General features: G+C 55.8%; 1 pseudogene; it reads right to left on the bottom strand.

Annotated features, from left to right (window-relative positions):
- Window positions 1-785: 785 nt before the first annotated feature.
- Window positions 786-12,444, bottom strand: part of LOC134149688 (capping protein, Arp2/3 and myosin-I linker protein 2-like) — a 34,669-nt pseudogene continuing 23,010 nt past the window's right edge.

The following is a 12,444-nucleotide window of genomic DNA, read 5'->3' as shown; positions in this document are numbered from 1 at the left end:
ACTCATAGTAGCGACTACAGAGCTGCATTTTGAAATGTGATGGTTCCTGTTCCCTCTGATACAAATCTGGGTTTTGAGGTGATGGAGAAAGTGATAGCCCCTGTGAGTTGAGGAGTGGAGCTGGGAGCAGGGGGGCTGGTATGCCTGGTGACAGGACTCTAGTAACACTGTTAACAATGTCTCGGCTGACGTGCACAGCTGGGTTGTTTGTACTTCTGCTGCCTGCTCTGCCCCTTGATCCATTCCTAAGATTGTCAGCTTTCCCTATTACCATCCACAGCCCACAGGCGTGTCAGCAGAGGCAGTCCGTGGAAGGCGATGCTGCTTGGCATGTCTCTGCTGTGTTGGTCATCTGCTCTTCAGATGGGCTCCAGCCTGGCCCGGTGCTGGGGAGACTGTGCCCTGCTTACGCTGTGTGCTGCCCCAGGCAGTGGGCAGAGAAGCAGCTGCAAGTCTGTGCCCTTCTGAGAACTGCTCATGGCCTGGCTTTTGGTTCAGCTTGGCCAGCAGCCCCAGCCCCTCTGTGATGAGGCCCCAACCAGGCTGTCCCTGCAGCAAAAAGTGGCTCTGTTGCCTTTGTAACAGCTGCTGGAGGAAAAGGTGGGGCTGGCTGGCCCCTCAGCTGTGTCCACACAAATCTGACATGGAAGCAAGGTGCGGAGCATGCCTGGGGTACTTTGCACCCTTTCTCTCTGCTCCATGCCCAAGCTGTGTTGCTAATCACCCTGTCACTCTGCCCTTGCTTGCAGGGTTTTATTGGAAACAGTGCGGCAGCATGCAGGGGCTCACTGTCCCAGGGCTGGCTCCCCCTGGCCCAGCACTGTACTTCTTTGGTCTAGGGTTGAGCCTTGTGTGTTCACAACAGCTTGTGGCTGGTCTTCTTTTGCTTCTGCTCCAGGCTGCAGCTCCTCTGGTGTGTCCCCAGTGCTGGGCTGGTCCTGCATCACAGCATCTGGAAAAGCCACAAATACTGGTGTTAGTGTGGAACAAGCCATCACTGCCATCACACTTACTTTAGGAAAGGGCAAGGCAACTCAGAGTCTCCTGTTGCCCAGCCTTACCCATGCTATCCAAGGATGGGCTGGGCTCGCTGGTCACCTCTGGGTCCGCAAGGGAGTTGCGTTTGTTCCTCCATTTCAGCGCAGGTGACTGCCGCAGACGAAGGGGGATCATTACATCTGGAGGAAACGAAACGCGGCATTACATAAGCTGGCTATGTGGTTGGAGCGGCCTGGCTTGAGCTTGAAGGTGAAGCCGGGAGCTGAGAGCACTAGTGTCATGAGAGCAGTTTTCTGGATGTGGCCGCAATGAATGTGGCTCCGACAGTGTGTTGTAGGAAGCACTGCGAAAGGGAAAAGGGGATGGATGGACTTTTGGGGCTTTTACCCTGCTCTGTTGATCTGTTCAGGGAAGGTGCTGGAGGCCATGTTCCCATATGCGTTGCTGTTGTATCACCTGCATCCCAAAGTAAGCTCAGCCCCTTGGGGCTGCACCAGAGGGCAAGTGTTTGTGCTGCCAGGGTGAAGCCATCCCCTCCCTCCTGTTGTCTTCCTGTCTGTCCTGTGGATGAGCCAGGGCAGTAGGGCTTTTGCTAGGCCTTTGTCATGGGCTGTGCCTGTTTTGCTGAGTCATCCTCAGCTGCTGAGTGCTGTATTGAATGGGAGTGATGAGCACCTCCTCTACCCTGAGACAAACCCAGCTGCGCAGCCTGTGGCCTTCAGGGCTGGGTGCTTCTGTTCCCCAGCACCTGGGGCTCCTGCTCTGGCCTTGACTTACCCTCCAGCTCCATCAGGCTCTCTGATTCCCTGAGCTGGTCCTCGTGGATGGAGACAGCTCTGCAGTTGGTCCCGCTCAGCCCAACCGGCCCCAGAGCCAGGTGGTTGTCTGGGAAAGCCAGGGGGAACTGCTGGCCGGGGAGATGGTCCCTGCCGCAGGCATGTCCTGTGATGCCTCCCCAGCAGCCCTGTCAGGGTGTCCTGGGAGAGCCTATGGGGCACATCAGGGGCACAGGCAGAGAAGGGAACCAGCGTTTTTAGGTTTTGTATCCATTTCCTCCCTAGAGGAGGGTGGCTCAAGGCTCAATTTTCAGCTGGCCTCCATCGCCAAATTCCCACAGCACTGGCTGCCTCTGCTGTGAATGGGCTAGCCCCTCTTTACGGTCCTTTCTGTGGCTTGTATGCCCATACTTTCAGCATCAGGAGGTGCTGCCAGGCTGGGTGGAGTGGTGCTGGTGCCCGACTCCCCATAGTGGCTGACCCTGTGCAGCAGCGCTGTTGGTGTGCTCCTCCCAAGCCGTGACAGGCTGCTGCTCCATCCCTCTCGGCCTGCCGGCTCCAGCTGCCTGCTCTGTCTGGGGATGGGAAGGGAGTGCCGGGGCAGGTCTGAGCTCTTCCCCTTCAGCTCTGTGTTCAGCTGCTTCCCCAGAACTTTCCAGGCTGGCCTGGGAGCAGCAGATCCTATGCTGGCCTCCATCAGGTTGGCCAGGCTGCTCCGTAAGGATGTGCCTGTGGGAAAGGCAGGGCAGAGCCATGGATATCCCACGTGTAGGGTTTTCCCCCAGAGTCTGGCTCTGAGGAGGGCCGGGTAGCTCTAAAAAGCTGGCTGTCAGCCTGTACCTACCCAAGGGACACAGGACATAGGTGGGCTTTGGTCCCCAGGGCCAGCAGCAGGCCAGCAGCTTGGGCTGATGTCTCTGTCCGTGTATGCAACAAAGGGAGAATGGCTGGATTTCCTTCTGCTACGGCCAGATCAGTACCCTGAGCAGGGTGTCTGTGCCCACTGGCTGGAGCAGTGGTACATGTTGACTCCAATGTGCTGGCCCCATAAAGCGCTGCTGGATGCTAACAGTGGGAAAGACTTAACTCCCCCCGCTGGCCAATCCCCTGCCCCTGGCAACTTGTGCACGTCCACCTGTGCCCACAGCAGACCTACCTGTGGACATGGAGTGTGCACCTTCAAGGAGGGTGGTGGTGAATCTGCCAAGCTGTCCACAATGTCCCCTGCAAGCACAGGTCATTGGTCAGCAACAGTGTGCTGAGTGGGTCACCCCCATGCCATTAGCACCCAGTGAGGTGATTAAAGCACAGGGTAAAGCAGCCCTGAGTGAAACTGGTGATGCTTGGCCCAGTTCCTGTGAGCTGTGTGCCATGGGATGTGGGGGCTGGCCTTGCCGTGAAACATGCATCCAGGAGCCCATAGGGTCCTAAGGATGCCCAGTTGTGCCACCCTCGGTGAGGGTCAGGGCAGAGGGAAGCGGGGGGCAGGACGTAGCACCTCACCATCTGAACCAGCTTTCTTTATCTCGCTGTCTTTGCTCTGCAAGAGAAAGAAATCTGGTGAGGTAGTGGTGGGATTGCAGCACCAGGGCTGATGGGCCTGTGACCAGCAGTGTGCTGCCAGGGCTTGAGGGGAGGAGTGTGCGTGGCATGGGTGCATGCTGGTGAAGAAGGTACAGATGGCTAGACACCCTCCATGATCCATGCGCTGCTTCCCTTGCAGAGGGTTAGGGGACAGATGCTACGGGCAGTGATGACAGGCCTGTATGCTGTCAGGTCTGGCCTGGGCAGGGGAATGAGACCAGGGCCTGGGTCACCTCTTCCCATGGGCCACCATCTCCACCTCCCTGGGTGCAGGATGTGTCCCTAAAGAAGAGCCGATCCCACCTGCTGCTTCTTGCCCTCGGTGGCCAGGCCCTTTGTGACACCCGTGCGGTGGAACATGGTGTACACACATTGCTCGAAGGAATTGGGAAGCTCCCTGTCATTCTTCTCCAGGTGCCTCTTCTGCAGGAAAGACACAGCCATGCCAGGATGTGTGGTGAGAGAGGCAGCACTCCTCACAGGACGAGCAGCACCAACCTGATGGCCTGTTGAGTGCTTGGTCCCCCAACCCTAGTTGTACCCTATGGTTACTGAGGCAAGGACACAACCCAGTAGGGCCTGTCCCCAGTCATTGCTCACGGATCCCCACATCCCTGCGGTGTCCAGCCTGCTCTCCTCTCCCTCTCAGTCATGGGTGGGCTGCAGCCCTGTGCCCTGGTTCTGTTCCACAGGCCCTGATGGCATGCAGCCCCAGTACCATCAGCATTCTCGGAGGCAGCAGCACCCAGCAGCCAAGTCGATGACAGTCATCCAAGGTGGCTTGCTGAGGACTGCCGTGGCAGTGCTTACCTTGTCGTGCCTGACCCCAAGTGTGTCCTCATCCTCCCCGGACAGCAATATAAGTGACTGAGACTTGCCCTCCCATGAATACTTGGGCCTAATCCTGCAGGCAGAGTCAGGAGTCTGGCTGTGCTCAGGCTCTGCCTGGGGCTCGGCAGCGAGGCTCCCCTCCTCAGACTTGCTCAGTGGCTCTCCTGCCTTGCTGGGGGGCTGTAAAATGTCACTGAGCACCGACCGTCTGCTTTTGGGAGCTGTGACACTGCCCTCAGGCTCCTTCTCACACCTTGAGCCCCGGCTGGACTTGGGCTTCTTGAATGCAAAAAAGGTCCCAATTTTCTTCTTGAGGGTGCGAGAGCTTGAAGATGCCAGAAGGGCTGATCCAGGGCAGGTCCCCTGTGCTGTGGGGCTGGGGAGAGATGAGGCATTGGGAAATGTTAGGTCAGGGCTGCCGAGGGATTGTGTTTGACCCAAGGACCCAGTGCCAGCCCCGGATGCTTGGCTCAGCCAGCCCTGTGTAGACCCGGGGAAGCTCTCATGGCATGGTTCATCTAGACCCTGGTGGATCATTCCTTCCTTGTTGTGGGACAGACCCCCACAACTCTTATACAACTGTCCTCCCCCCAAAGCTTGTGGGAAGCCAGCCCTGCCTGCGTCTCACCCAACAAGTGCCTTCACAATGTCCTCCTGCCAGTTTGCCCTTGAAAATGCTCTCTGAGGCCAGGCAGAGCTCTGCCCTACCAGGTGCCTAGGGTAAGAAGTGCTGTGGTGCTGTTTTCCCAAGTATCCCTTTAGCACTTGGCCCTGACCTTGAGCCAGCAATGTTTGCATGGCAGTGTGGATTGCAGGTGGTGGTAGTCTGCAGAAACATGGTGCACCAGGGGACAGGAGCATACTGGGGGTGCTGGCTGCTGGGCCAGCACTACTGAGAGGACTGTGGGCACCCCCTTTCACTTATGGCAGGTCCTCTGTGATGAGCTTCTTGGTGAAGAAGTCCTCAAGGCCCTCATCCACACGGGTGATGCTCCTGTCCTCACTGTTCTCATAGGCCACAGGCTGCACCTGCAAGCAAGCATGGCCATCATCTGGAACCAGGCCTGAGCAGCAGGTGGGCAGCAGTAGGTACATCTCCCTTACCCACCACCTCCTGGGAGGCCACACAGGCAGGCAAAATTATACACCATGCATGCATATGTACATATGCATCGCATACAGGCGTATCCTGTCCCATGCATATGCACGTGCAGACCTCTCTGCTATGCCGGGAGGAGGTTTGTGGATGCCAGTGCAAGAAAGGACCTGGAAACCCTTTGGGCTGGATGGGCTGGCACCTCCACAGACCAGGACGTCCCCTTCCCTGTTCCATGCATCTGGCCTTAAAGCCAAATCAGGATGTTATCACACTGTGATCCAGACAGGATCCCATGATAACTTGGCACATCACCATTTTGTCAGGATCCCTAGATCTCCTTTGCTTGTTACCAGCCTTTCACCTTGCCTGAACAGCCACTGCAATTCCCCTGCAGTGGCCTCCTTGGCCCAGCATTGCCCTCCTCTGCTGCATCACGCCAGGACCCCTGCTGTAGTGCGCTGCTGTGTGCTGGGCACTCATGCTCCTGCTCAGCACTGTGGAGAAGGTCTGGTGCCCATGTGTTCTCTCTCTAGCTCTCTACCCATAAGTGCCTGTGTTGCAGGATGTCCATATGGCTCCACAGTACATTTCCAACCCTCCTTGGGGGCACGTTGTGGCAGATCCTGCCTTTGCTCACCTTGTGGGCACTGAGCATCAGCAAGGACAGCCCCGGCCCGATGTCAGAACCAACTCTTGCAAATGATCTCCTATAGCTGGGTCAGTCATTTGTATGCTGTCCTAGACTCTTGGGCCATGTGGAGAGGAAGACTTTGGTAGGAAGGTTCCTTGCTTTGAGAACCAAGGAATGGACACTTACACTCCCTGCTCCTGATGAAGCAAGTGGCTGGAGGCCTAGGAGAGAACTGCTCTGCAGTCCGCCCTCAGCGCAGTGCAGACTGCATCCATCCATCCATCCATACCACCAGGAGGCAAGGATAAAGGTTAGGATATATGGCTGCTCAGAAGGGGCGGCCAGGCTTTGAGAGAGAAGCTGGGCATCATGAGGTAACCAACTCCCCCATGGAGCAGAAGCTGTGGATGCTGACTGCAGGCATCAAGGTGTGAGCTTTTAGGTCTGGAAAACCCACACCCAAGGGAGTCCGTGCTCAACACTCCATGAGGAAGGGGCAAAGTATCCTATGGGGGTGTCCTGCACAGCCTACGCCTGCCTGCGAGCCATGCAGCTGGGCACTCAGGGCTTGTTTCATGTCTTGTCATCTGCACTTAGAGCCTAGTACTCATCCTCACTGGTTTTCCCCTGTTGAGTCCAACTCCAACCAACTCAAAGCACTGCTGTGGTTCAGACAAAGATCAACCACTTTGCGTCCAAGCCTGGACCATGTCCATGTCTATACCATGGCCTGACCTTCCTTTAGAATCGTGGCATTTGCCAAGCTCTGGCACAGGGCACGAGATTGGTGGCTTCCAATTGACAAGAGGAAAGCACTTCTCGGTCGGTGGCATTTCAATCCATAATGACTTTTCATTACAGCTGGATTTATGCCTCTCAGGATCCATTCCAGCAGTCCAATATCCGCTTTGCCTGTCACATTGCATCCATCAAAGCCTGCCCTCACCAAACACATAGACAATGTTCGGCAGAACATTGCCTATCCGGAACGGCTTGATGGAGTGGGCAGGCAGGCTCCAACCACAGGGCCTGACCAGATAAGCATCACCATGGACATGCATGCCATGGCCTTCCAGCAGATGGCAGGACCGTTATGTCATGATGGCAGGGAGACAAGGGACAAGCTGGACCACCTGACACAGTGCCCCCATGATTTGTTTCTCCAGAGCACTCCCAACCCTTCTGCACTTGCTTTAGGTGTGTGGTGGGGGGCTGCCCCCCAAGGGCCTTCTAAAGGCGGGTGAAGGAGCAGAGATTGCTTAGACAGCAGTCAAAGTGCTTCCAGCCTTTCCAAAGCACCCCACCACAGCACACATTGACCCCCCCTCCAGCCCCTGCCTCAGCACCACCCATCTCTCCCAGGCCTGGTCTTCTCCATGGGAAATAAAAAACCCACAAGCCTTCCCTCCTCCTATCCCACAAACTGCCTGGTTGGAAAAAAAAACCAAAACAAGTCTTACATTTGGCTTGCTTGGAGGCTGCTTGTGCCTGTGGTTTGGCTGGGGCCTGGCTTTGGTGCAATGCTCCCCTTCGGTTGGTAGGTCCATAAGGGATTCGGCAGATGTGGGCTGCGTGCAAGGGAGCAAGCTGCTCGCAGGCTCAGCATCTTTTGTGGAGGCAGAGCGTGCCTTTGGTGCGGCAGGACTGAGTGACAGCGGCGCCCGGTGCACTCGGAGCCCGCTTGCGTCCCTGCTTGCCTGTAGCTCCAGCTCCGAAAGACCTGTGAGGGCAAGAGGCCCAGGCTGAGAACAGGCCCTGAGGCCAGCGCCTTGGCTAAACCCCACGCAGACCTCCCCACCGTGGCAGCCTTAGCCTGAGTGCAGCAGTGGTGGAGGTTTAGCACGCTGCACCGTGGTGCTTGCTGCACCACGCAAAGGGAAGGGGAGGGGAGCAGAGCCAGGCAGCTCCTCCACAGCTTGTGCAAACGCTGTTGACGGTGAGGAGAGCTTGCACTTCAGCCTTGGGCAACAGCTTTGCAGCTCATTTGGTGCCAGATCCTGCTATTCTCGCAATGGAACGAGGTCTCCAAGGAGGTTTTTGCACCTAGCTGGCAAAGCGGTGAGCGTGGGATGCTGCAGGGGAGTGACACAAGTGGTTTCCTGCAGACAAGTCCAAAGATGCACACCAAACCCCTCACAGGCTTACACCGAGGCAGGGGGAGAGCAGCACGGGCTACACCAGGCCTGGCCCAGCTTGCAGGAAGGACTAGGAGCTACCAAAGGTGTACTTTGTTTTGCAGCATACACAGCACAGCTATGATGGATGAGGATAAGGCTAGGCTCAGCAGATTTCAAGGGTCCTCTGCATCTAGGGCAGGTACAGGGATAGCTGGATGTGAGGCACTCAGGTCTAGTATGAACTCTGCTTCTGCTGAAGCCTGGGATCTCAATGCCAACAAGCATCACTGCCAAAGTCCCCAAAGAGAAAAGTCACTACAAGGCTGGTCATTTTCCTTGGGCCTCCTCAGATCCAGTAGTTCCCAGCCAACCTGGGCACACAGAGCTTTGTGGGATAAAATCAGCTGCAGAAAAGCACAGGACAATTCAGCACTGCTCTCTCTGGGCAGCCACCCTGTAGGTTTGTCTGCAGCCCTAGGAACAGCCTCCGGCAAACCCTCCTCTGCCACATTGCAATCCTGAGGCCTTAAATCAGAGCCCCTGGATGTTTTGGGTGGCTAAGCAATGCTCAGGCCTTAGGAGTGGTCTCCAGCATGGTACAAGGAGATGTCCCTACAAGAGGCATTCTGCTTTGAAGCCTTCAGAGTCACCCACACACTTTCCATTCTCTCCTGAGGCAGCAGTGTATCTGGATCCCATCCAGCTCAAAACATTGGGCGACAAAAGGCCAGCTCTTCCCCACATTATTGTCAGAAAAGTGCCTTGAACAGTGGCCCCCACATAAATATCATATGCCTCTGGTGTGAGGTGTGAGCCCCCTGCCACTGCGATGCCCTTACAGGCATGCAGGCAGCCCACTGTTCCAGACCATAATGGATGTACACCAAAGCAGGGCACAGAAGCAGGGACGGCTGTGCAGCAGCCTTACTTCTCATGGTTGGCGTGGGCCAAATGCTCCTGAAATGTTTGTTTTTCCTCTGTAGAGCCATCTTGTGCTGCAGGGAGAGGATGAGAAAGAGGCTGCTCACAAATCCAGCAATGCGCTTGCTATCTGGCCACCAAGAGAATGGAGCCAAACAGAGGCCACCACAGGTAAGCACTGCCTGGGAGTCACCCACAGCCTCGATGCTGGCTACCTTTGCTCTGCAAAGCTGATTACGGTGAGCAGTGTCCTCCTGTCTTCCCCATGGCAGTAAGACATAGCCAGCCTTGGTCCTGTGCCTGTTGCAACCCCTCTGACACCCCTAAATCCCCAGGGCTGCACCCTCTCTTGGTCTGGTTCATCTTCAGCACCTAACTAAACCATCCTAGGTGGGGGTATCATGTAGTGGTAGGCTTGGGTCAGGCCTGAAAGCTCCTAATGTCACTGACCCCTCTAGTAGCCCAGACATTAGCATAGCACAGCCGAGCAGGGAGTCATTGGCACAGTGGCACCATCTTCAATGGACTCCAGCTGCAGTGATGGGAGGTCCAGACCGTGCTTGGAGAGGCTTTCTGCCTAAAATCATGAGGAAATGCTTAAATCATTCCCTTGGCTGAACTGCACTCGGCTGCGCTGTGTATGCTCTGCTGCTCCACTCTGTTCCAGTGCCTGGGATTTATGAGCAGATTTAGGCCTGATTAGCCAGCTGCCAGCCCTGGCCATGCCTTAGTGGGGCTGCTCTGCTCCTGCCTCATCCAGAGAGCCCTGGTATGGGGGCAGCTGCTGCCCGGCTTTCTCCTGGCACTCACCCAACATTCTCTGCCATGGGGCAGCTCCTGGACCTCACTCTGGGTTGATGAGGAGCTGTATAGGGTTAATTCTGCCAGGACAACTGTGGGAGAGGATTGCCTGGGAGGAAAGGCAGCCTGAGTGGAAATTGTCCTGCTTTCTAGACAGCAAATCTGCAACCACTGTGTTGGCTGGTGCCTGGGCAATGCCAACATACACACCCATCTCACATCCCCATCATGACCCACAAGAGTGGCACTCTCTGGCACTCACCAGCTTGCACTGAGCAACAGTCAGGTCTCCCAGCATGGCATCCACAATGCAGTCAGCCACAGCCGCTGTGACAGATAGCTTGGTTTCACTGGGACCAGAGAGAAGGTGTCAGAGCTAGCCCTGCTTCAGCCCAATAAGTGGGGTGGCCTGCATAGGTGTTTTCATTTTTGGTGGGAGACACGTGGGTAAGGAGCTGGGTGGCTGCAGCCCCACAAGCCTTGAGCCTGGCTGCACCAGGAGCTGAACAGGCACAGGTGTCCCTGGAGTGCAACCTCTTTGTAGAGCCCTGCTAGGGAATTAGAGGCTCAGCCAGGGAATGGCCATGCTGCTGGAGACACATCACGGAGAACATGCCCAGGCAACTTGCTGGCCAGACATGTGCACCCATTCCTGCTCTCCATGCAGGAACCAGGACCTGGAGCAGGTGCTGGTCATGTCCTGGCAGGGATAGAGGATGCCAAGTACCTCCCCTCCAATGCTCAGGGCTCTCCTTTCTCAGCAGTGAGTATGTGCCTGCATGAGTATGATCCTCCTCCACCCAGGACTTCCCAGCTCCCCAGAGACTCGTAGCAGGGGGTGCAAGCTGGATCAGGTTGGGAAGCAAAGCCAAAGCTGGGTAAACACGGCAGCTGGGTCCCTCTGCCCCACACTCTCCCTGGCAGCTCAGCCACATGGGGTGACTCTGATCTTGAGCTGCCCCATGGGAGAGAGACAGCTGTGCAGCAGCCCCTTAAATGTGCAGCTGAGCAAAAAGGGAAAAAGTCATGTCACCCACTTCAGCTTGTTGAAGACATCAGTGGCCATCCGGTCCAGGACAGAACTGAGGTTGAGAGGGTCCTGGAGATAGATGCGCTCTGACATGGCATTGACCAGCTGGTCCCTGACTCCCCTCTTCTGTACCATGGCCGGGCACAGGTTGTGCACTGTGTCCAATACGGCTTGCATGATCGCCTGCAGCAAATCCAGAATTTAGGGGTGGAAAAAGGGAATTTTATGCATCTTTTCTATCAGAATTCAAATGTTTTCCTATTTGTCTCAGGAGATGTTGTGTACAGAAGGGACCTGAGTGATGGAAGGTACACAGTAGGTGCTCTGCTGGAGCACACTGTGTGTCAGGCTCAGAGCAGCTGTCATCCCTTTGGCAGGACAGTCCCTGCCTCTGGGGCTTTGTCACATCTTGGGCCGAGGCTGACAAGCATCCCATGCCACTGGTGGCTCCCTGCTTGCTGCAGTGGCTCCTAGCAGGCACCCACCTGGATTTCCTGGCCGAAGGCCTGTGACGCTTCCTCTGTGAGACATTCCATCTTATGCTGCAGCTTGTCGTTCTGGTACGGGGTGTTTCCTGCTTCATACAACAGAGGCAAAATCTGCAAGGGGTGGAGAGAAAGTGTGGATGAGCCTACAGCAAATTAACTTTCCTCTGCTTGGCCATGTATGGTAGGTCAGTCTTGGTCCACGGCTGCCTTGTAGCAAAGCTCTCCTTGCATTAGCTGGGGACTCCCAGGGATCTACCAGCCACACTGGGCTGAAGTTGGCCCCCCCCAGCCTCTCTGCATTCTTCTCCCTCTTGGTCATTCCCTGCCCACTGCCCCCAGAGTCCATTAGCTCTCCTCTCGTTGTGCCCAGACAGTCTGCTCTCACACCGCTTATCTTTTCCTATCCCTTCCAGTACCTCTGCAGCATCAGCACTCTCTTCTTTAGTTAAATCCCTCTAGAGGCCTTCCCTAACCCAGGAAGCTGATGAGTAACCTCTTTCTCACCCTGTTGCAGGAATACGTACTCACCATGCACAACCATTTGTCCCCAACATTTGGAGAACAGCGCCAGGTCCCTGCAGAGCATCTTCACCATGGTATAGCCTCCAGGTGCTACCAGGAGACTTGGCAGTAGGTGGCAAAAGCCCCTCCTCTCCTTGTCTGCAGTAGCATCCCCCACCCTGTTAGGTCTCACTGTAGGCTGTAAAGTCAGTCACTGTAGGCTGTAAAGTCAGTGCCAGCCCCTTGCAAGCAAGCAGTTTGATGGTCTGTATTTGAAGCAATTCTGTCCCCAAAACACCTGACGCAAATCCTTTCTGGTGTGGCCTCAAGGAAATTCTGGCCCCCAGCAGTTCTCTACATCTCCAGTCTCTAACAAACTGCTCATAGATTTGTGCAAATTTTCCCTCCTGCTGGGATGGAGAGACGCAGTGTATCTCTTGGAAAAGCCCAGTGGAGCTGGGGAGGCACCATGGCTCTTGGCCTCGCCAGCTCATGTAGAGACAATTGCTACACAGGGACGAGGACATGGTGACAGGCTTGGGATAGGGGCACAGGCTCAGGTGTGTGGAGAGACCCACACCTCTCCCCTGCAACAGCAGCTGATGAGACAGTAAGTGATAACACTAAGGAAGAAGATGCCCACTAGCTGGATTAAACAGTAACTAG

Source organism: Rhea pennata, chromosome 21 (genome assembly GCF_028389875.1).
Source record: "Rhea pennata isolate bPtePen1 chromosome 21, bPtePen1.pri, whole genome shotgun sequence".
NCBI lineage: Eukaryota > Metazoa > Chordata > Aves > Rheiformes > Rheidae > Rhea > Rhea pennata.
Note: the sequence above shows the minus strand (reverse complement) of the source record. Positions and strands in the feature narration are given on the sequence as shown.